The 8,344-nt window shown below is 44.7% G+C and overlaps 1 protein-coding gene across 7 annotated transcripts in view; it reads left to right on the top strand.

The window, feature by feature from the left end:
* Window positions 1-289: 289 nt before the first annotated feature.
* LOC148902069 (adhesion G protein-coupled receptor L3-like) overlaps window positions 290-8,344 on the top strand; it is a 180,976-nt gene continuing 172,921 nt past the window's right edge. For all 7 annotated transcript variants that reach the window (XM_088990280.1, XM_088990279.1, XM_088990281.1 and 4 more), the window contains exon 1: window positions 290-533. The gene's annotated coding sequence lies outside the window, so the exon portion shown is untranslated. The remainder of the gene's footprint in view (window positions 534-8,344) is intronic.

Below are 8,344 nucleotides of genomic sequence, written 5' to 3'. Positions count from 1 at the left end.
TTCATCATATTTCATGGTGTGGATTTTCAATACTGTTTTTTTATCAACAATGCAGCTCGTGCAATTGTGCAGTGCAGAGATGCCATGAATGGCACATATCTCAGATAGGTGGCGCACGAGTATACGGCGAGAGCGGCAACCCACATTTCACTGTTTCTTCCCTCCCACTTCCAGTCTTTTACCTTCTCTCTCTCTCTCTCTATCTCTCTCTCTCGCTCTCTGTCTCTCTCTCGCTCTCGCTCTCTCTCTCTCTCGCTCTCTCTCTCTCGCTTTCTGTCTCAGTCTTGCCTTGATTCGACTCAGCCGGTGCCCACGGTGCGCTTCTTTCACTAAGACGCACGTTTTGTGGACAACATAAGTGATTCTAAATAGAAGTCTGGATATCCTCTTTTTATTATTTATTATTATTTTACGAGGCACGTGGGATGTAAGGCGCTTGGATGCGACGCACCCCCCTTCCCTCACCGGAGCAGGATATCGACCTCGTTTTGGATTCCTATTCGGAGCTCGCTGCTTGCAATCGGGACGACGCGGTGAGTGTGACTGAAAAGCGTCGCCCTTTGCCGTCTTCTTTTAATAGCCATTCAGGTGGGCCGCCGGTGCGTTCATAGGTAATTGGAATCTTTTTGATCTGCGTTTATTCCCATGGTTGGGGTGGGGGTTATTTTGTGGTCCATCACTACGGTGGCTTTAAAATCTCATGCAGGAAGGAAAAGTGGGGACCATCTGGCATCGTCTGGTAATCAATTTGAAGTGCAAGTTGCTTTTAAAGAGCTCAATTAAAGGGTAAAACCTATGACCTAATAAGTGTCAGGTAAGAAGTGTCATCGCCGAATCAAATGTCTACAGTGGGACATTTCTGGAGTCGAAACAGTCCTGATACTGATGCAAAATGAGATGTGACGGTGGGGCAAACTGGTTTTGTATGTTTACACAAGATGGGCTTTATGTTTCAGATAATGGCAAAAAAAGACGCTTTCCTGTGAATGGAAATTCATCTCTCACAACACAGCAAGCCATCGCTGCTAACTCATTTATCAAGAAGATTAGAAATATGCTTCGACTTCATATGTTAAAATGAGAAACTGAACCCATTGCCGGTATGCCGGCCCACAAATTGGGCAACGTTTGAAAAGCTGGCAAAATACACCTTAGATGACATCTTAATTTAGCCAACATTTGCTTTCAAACACTTCAGCGGCTCCCCGGTGACACAGTTCAGAAGTACTAATACGGGTTAGTATATAACCCTGGTAGCAAAAATGTGCTTTTGGTGACATGAGGGCCACAGCTTGTGGTGCGAAGGCTCTCCTGAAATTGCTTCATTGTGTTTCTTTTCAATGGCTCGATAGAGAAGTTCAGGGCTTTCCAATTCTACCAAAGAAAACCGGTCTCTGAGATTTTGTCCTACTAAATCTGAACCAACTATGCCAGACCGTTGCAAGATGCGATTGTGCAAATATATATAATTTTGACTTGTCGTAGAAGGTGGCTGGAGTAGTTTGATGATATACAGTTGAACATAAAATTGCAAATGCAGTTTAGAAAGTCTCAATAGTTAGCTTCCCTTCGCAACATCAAATATGCTTGAATTGGATTGGATTGGATTGGATTTGCCTTTATTAATCTCGCAGTGGAGAAATTTACATTTCAGAGCAGCAAATTGATGAAATGAATGAAAGTAGAAAAACAAAATACATGAGCTGCTGGAAAGGCAGCCACTCTCACGGCGCCGTCTTGAAGTCAGAAGAACAAAAAAAACCTAAATAACAAATAATATGACAAGACAGAGACACAGAGAGTCATTCACTTTCTGTACCTTCTTTGTTACATGAAGCAGTCTAGATGAAAGAAGAGAGGATCAAAGCATCTTTTCACCAGTGGATCAGGGACGTCATGCTGACATTTGTACATTTGCTACAAGCTCAATGTTGAGAGCAAACACGCAGCTGGAGCATCCATTGACAAAAAGAGATTGTCTCACATCTCCTGTCCCACATAAATCTCCTTCAATTCCAAGCCGTGACAGTTCCACATCCGCATCAGCGCTCTGCCTGATGCTCCTTTCTTCTTATCGCAGGCTCCTCAAGCCATGCATCCATCCAGCCGCAGACTGTCCAACAGCACCGACCTTTACGCTGAACAAAGCGGGCACATCTATCAGGAGCAAACCTAAAAAAATATATTCAAAATCCACATCCTGCAATATGATGAAATGCAACAAAATAGTAAATTGTGCTGGATGCTACTTTCTAGGGGAAGAAAAAGCCTTCACTCATTCACTGCCATTCCCAAATTTATTCAGGAATTGAAAATATGACATGGACCGCCATTCCCGAATTTCTTCGGGTTTTGGTTTTTCTTGCAGAGGGTGCCGATAAAGTGCTGGTCAGATCTCTGGCAATGTTTTTCTCTCCCACAAGGTGGCAGCATTTGGCTTTTGTACAAACTCACATAATTCCAGACCCATATAACTTTTTTTTCTGATGAAAGAAGAGAGTCTAAGTTTCCTTATGCTGCATTGAATGTTTGTGTAGTCCTTAAAACTGTGTACGAGAGGACAGTAATTTCATCTGTGCTGTATGTCATGCATATTAGCATATTTGACAATAAAGCTGACTTTGACTTTGAAAACTCAATATTGATAATATCCTGCAATTCGAGTGAAAATGACAAAAACCTTGGCACTGGAGTGGACACATTTTAGCACATGTCTGACAGTCAACAATTTAATGCCTCTTGATCTTGGAAAATTGACATTTGGCTAGCCAAGTCTATTTTGAGTAGACCCACAAAAACGTCTTAAATAGCGATTAATGTCAAAAGGGAATCCATTTTGGATTTGTACCACCATCCACAATTTAATTAATAATAACATTTTCAGGTTTGCTGGAGGAGGGAGAAGACAACTAGATCAGGGCTCTTGTGGACCAGGCTTGGGCACCCAAATCTAGCCACATTGGATTTGGACCCTCCAAAAAAATATAAAAAAAATATACACGATAAAACATGCAACAATTCAATTTTTTTATAAGCCGCCAATTTGGCTCCACACTACCTTCTACAATCTCATAAATATAGAAATAAAAATAATTCCTCCTATTCTTGTTTGACTCAGCCAGCAGCTCCTGTATTTTGTTTTTCTACTTTCATTCCTTTCATAACTTTGCTGCTGTGAAATGTAAATTTCTCCACTGCGAGACTAATAAAGGCAAATCCAATCCAATCCAACAAGAAATTTGGTTGACCTTCAAAACAGTCTCAAAAAGTCATTTTTTTGATCATGCGAGAACTATTTTTTCCAAGTCATTCTTTTGAGTTAAAACATGACACATTATCAGATGCACCTATGAACATTCAAGTTTTGCAAAACTGACGGTGTGCCTTATAATCCGATGTGCTTTATTTATGGATCAATATTCTAAAGTGTTTTAAATGTTCTGTAAAGCATTTTTTTTCAGATGCAACCGTTGCGAAAGCTTAATACAATCCTTATATCGATATCAGTTTATTGATAATACTGCTTATTACGATACTATTTTCATTTCACGGAAAATTTCTAGTCTTTTTATGTATAATTCGTTCCGTTTAGTACGATACATGGTTATTATGATAATCCGGTGACTACGGTGCTCTTTTTCATCTCCCACCGGCCATTTTGCTATGTTTATATCGGTACAAAATCAGTTTAAGGTGAATCGATATTTGAGTGGAAGTTTCTATACAGTACCACCAATTGCAATTTATAATGCGGTGCAACCTATGTATGAAAAGAGCTTTAAAATAGGTCATTCTTTGAAGGAGAGGCTTGTACTCCAAAGTGCCTTATACTGCGCAAAATAGGTCAGTTTTGTTTCCATATCCAGCGCCACGTTAAAGATTTGTTGTTGTGACGACCTAAAGTTCAGTATGAGTGCAAACAAACAAACAAACAAATCCCGGAGTATTTTTGGCCCCCTAAAAAGCGTCCGTTCCAAGGAGCTTGGAATTCCAGCAAACAAGTGGGTCACCATGGAAACCACGGCAGTAAGCTTCATTCATGCAAGGACTTTGCAACATCCCAACAAGCCCATTGGCCCGTTTAGCTCAAGCCAAATTGGAAATGTCATAAATATAGCCTTGAAATTACCATATTTTCTGGTGTATAAGGCACACCCAAAAGCCTTGATTTTCTTCCAAAGATCAGCCTGCGCCTTATATGCAGGTGCACCTTATATATGAAATAATATTGAGCCACACCAGGTCCGGCAACGACTGTCAGCAGAAAGCGACTATATATGATATTTGGAAAACTTTTTTCAATCATTGAAGGTGCGCCTCATAGTCCAGTGCACCTTATACAGGTATAAGGAAAAAAAGTGAAAATAGACCATTCATTGGGAATGTGCCTTATACTCTGGTGCGTCTTATACAGCTGAAAATACTATACCCTGAGTATAATTTTTGGGGGCACTTGGCATCGCTTTGATAAAATGAATAAATAAATAAATAAATAAATAAATAAATCATTAAATAGGTAGACAAGTAGATAGATATATAGATAGATACATAAGTAAATAAAGACTCAAATAACTACATAAATAAACACTCAAATAACTAAATAAAACACAATAATAAATAAACACAATAAATAAATAAATAAATAAGTAACCAACCAACCAACTCACTAAATCCATCCATCCATCCATCCATCCATCCATCCATCCATCCATCCATCCATCCATCCGTCCATCCATACATTCATACATCTTCTAGCTGTCCATCATAGGTGATGATGACGCTTGCTCCCAGGGAGGGGATGTTGGGGCGAGGTGGGGGGTGGGGGGGGGTGCCACTTTTCATGGGCATAGAGCCCAATCCTTGAGCCGCAGACACGTCCACAGATGCAACATGGGAAGCCGGATGGCAGGGGGGTACCAGTCGCCCGCTGGTGCCGCTGAATGCGTCTCTCTAATTGTCTGTCTATGTGGATTTGATGTATTTCAGAGACTATCCTGGCACAAGTGTTCTGCCAGGTTTGTCGGTTTGAGGCCAAAGTTTCGAGCTTCGTGATGTTGATGTTGGCTCTTTTAAGGAGGTCCCTGGTGTAGTCCTTGAGGCGTCGCTTTTGCCCCCTGCAGAGCGCTTCACATCTTTCAGCTGTCCATAGAGGACTTGGCGGGGCAGGCGGTGATCGGGCATGCGGATGGTGTGTCCAATCCACCGAAGGTGTTTTTTTGCACTGCTGCTTCCATGCAGATGGAATTTGTGCGCTGAAAGATGTCTGAGTGGGGAACTCGATCTTCCCAGGACAGGCCAAGGATCTTCTGCAGGCTCCGGACGTGGAAGGCCTCAAGGGTAGTTAAGTGCCGGCGGTATGTGATCCATGTTTCTGCCCCATAGAGGAGAGTGGACAGACATACTGCGTTGTATACGGCAATCTTGGTTCCAATTCTCAGGTTTCGGTTCATAAAGACTGCTGCGTAAACGTCCAAACGATGATGAGGCTTTATTTATAGGATTGTGTATTTCAATGTCAAGGGAGCAATTGGTGGACAAAGTGGAGCCAAGGTAGGTAAAATAATCCACTATATTTAGTGAAATGCCATTGATGTGAAGGCTGGGTGGTGTGGGAGTTGGCGACACAGGTTGGAACATGAGCTCTGTTTTTTTTATGTTGATCTGGAGACCAAAAGACTGGTACAAGTTAGAAATGGTATTGAGAGCCTGCTGCATAGATTTTGAGCTGTGAGCTCGTACAGCACAGTCATCAGCATACTGAAGTTCGCAGATGTGGCAGATATTTGTCTTTGTGTGGGCCTGGAGCAGTCTGATGTTGAAGAGGTTTCCATCGAGGCGGTACTCCACGCGGATGCCATCTTCATGTCCGATGCCTTTGTGAAATAGGCACTTGACGGCAGAAAGGAGGATATTAAAGAGCGCTCGAGCCAAGACACAGCCCTGCTTCACCCCAGAGTTCACCCCAAAGAGCTCTGACTGGAGCTCTCCGAAGAGTACTCTGGCTTCCATCCCGTCATGCAGCTGCTGGAGGATGCAAAGAAACTTGGGTGGAACCCCAAGTTTGGAGAGGTGCTTCCATAGCAACTCACGGTTGACGGTGTCAAATGCTTTGTTGAGATCTATGAAGGCTATGTAGAGGTCCAGGTGATGTTCTCTGCTCTTCTCCATAAGCTGCCTTAATACAAAAATCATGTCTGTGGTGGATCTTGTCTTCCGGAAACCACACTGCGTTGCTGGAAGCACCGACTCTGAGAAATGCTTGACCAGCCTACTGAGCATGATTTTGGACAAAATTTTCCCTGCGGTGGAGAGGAGAGAGATTCCTCGGCTATTCCCACACACTGTTTTGTCCCCTTTCTTTTTGTAGATTACAATGATGTTGGCGTCCTTCCAGTCCTGTGGGAGCTTACCGTGTTCCCAGATGTTATGTATAAGGAGGTGCAGACGGCGCGTGAGGAGATAACCTCCGTGTTTGTAAACTTCTGCAGGGATGCCATCAGGTCCAGCACTTTTGTTGTTCTTAAGGCTCATGATGGCTTGCCTGGTCTCCGAAAAAGATGGTGGGGTGTCGAGGCTCATGATTGGCGGCAGGTCTGGAAAATTGTCCAGAATTTTTGAGTTGACGGGGTTGGTGGTGTTGAGAAGGGTCTCGAAATGATTTGCCCAGTGAGCAAGGATCTCATGGCGGTCCTTAAGGAGCACAGAGCCATCAGCAGATTGCACTGGAGAAAGTTTTTTCTTTCTAGGGCCATACAGTTCTTGGATGGCATTGTAGAAACCCTGGGTGTTGTTACAGTCTGCCAGATACTGGATCTCGTGTGCCTTCTGCAACCACCAGGAGTCATCCATGACACTGAGTGCCCGCTGGGTTGCTGCCCTTGCTTCGGTAAAGATTGCTTTCCGGGTGTGAGACGTGGGACAGGACAGAAGAGCTTTGTGGGGGCCTCATGTTTTGCTTTTAGAATGGACTGTATTTCATCCGAGTTTGAATCGAACCAATCCTGGTGTCTTCTCCTTGACTGTCCAAGCACTTCTGAGGCTGTGCTGTAAATAGCCTGACACAGAGCTTGCCAGTCGACCGGTTCCTCTGGGATCTTGTCGAGTTTTTCGGCAAGGAGACGCTGAAGGTTGGCTTTGATGGTGGCGTTGGTCAGTGCTGTGCAGCAGAGCTTTACGTTGGGAGCTGTCCTTGGACGACGGGGATGTATGCGTATAAGGAGTTTGGATCTGACCATATGGTGGTCAGTCCAACACTCAGCTCCACGCATGGCACGGGTGATAAGGACATCCTGTATGTCCTTCTGACGGACAATCACATAGTCCAGGAGGTGCCAATGTTTCGAGCGGGGGTGCTGCCAAGTGGTCTTGAACCTGTCTTTCATTTGGAAGATGGTGTTAGTAATGACCAGGTGATGCTCTGCACAGAGGGAGAGTAGCCGAAGGCCATTGGTGTTCATCTTTCCCACTCCATGCTGGCCAATAACTTTATTTCACACGAGATGTTCCATGCCCACCCTCGCATTGAAATCTCCCATGATGAGGGGCTTATCCGTGGCCGGAGTTTTCTGCAGGATGGTGTCCAGAGCTCTGTAGAACTCGTCCTTGACACAACCACATTGTCATCCAGAGTTGGTGCGTAAGCACTGATGAGTGTAGCGAAGCGTCCCTTTGCCAAGGGAATGCGCCAGGTCATCAGCCTTTCATTGATGCCAATAGGGGATTCCGGAATGCATTGCAGCAGTTGGGACTTCACAGCAAAGCCAACTCCATGGATACGGCGGTTGCCTTCGGGGACCCCTTTCCAGAAGAAGGTATACCCTGAACCAACCTCTGTCAGGGAGTCTTCTTCATGTAGTCTGGTCTCGCTGAGGGCTGCAATGTCGATGTTCTATCTTGCGAGCTCCATGGCTCCAAGTGCTGTCCTCCGGTGGGGCCTCTCAGCGGTTTGAGCCAGGTCCAACAGCGTGCGGACATTCCACGAAGCAATGCTGAGTTTTTTTGTGAATCGTTTTTTGAAGTTTCGACCGCAGGAGGGATGCTTCGACGATGCGGGTTACCGTCCGGAGTGTGGAGAGCAGACAATTTTTAGACCACTTTTTCTAGGTCCTTCCCCAACACAGGGGTGAGTAGTGTGGAGCTGCTCAGACACAATGGAAGCTGCCGAGGAGATGCGCTGCTCCATCCCGCACTATCAACGACCATCACTCCATTGTCGCCTGCGTACATGGTTTGGCGAGGCACTTCCAGCCACATCCTTGGCCTGTGCCCACCGCCATTCCACATCGCCACAGGACTTTGGGTTTTTATGGGATGGGGGGGGGGGGGGGATTGGGGCAAGAAGCTT

This window comes from Hippocampus bargibanti, linkage group LG02, assembly GCF_051943395.1.
Source record: "Hippocampus bargibanti isolate YZ-2025 linkage group LG02, ASM5194339v1, whole genome shotgun sequence".
Taxonomy (NCBI): domain Eukaryota; kingdom Metazoa; phylum Chordata; class Actinopteri; order Syngnathiformes; family Syngnathidae; genus Hippocampus; species Hippocampus bargibanti.
The sequence above is the reverse complement of the archived record's forward strand: the minus strand, read 5'-3'. Positions and strand labels throughout refer to the sequence as shown.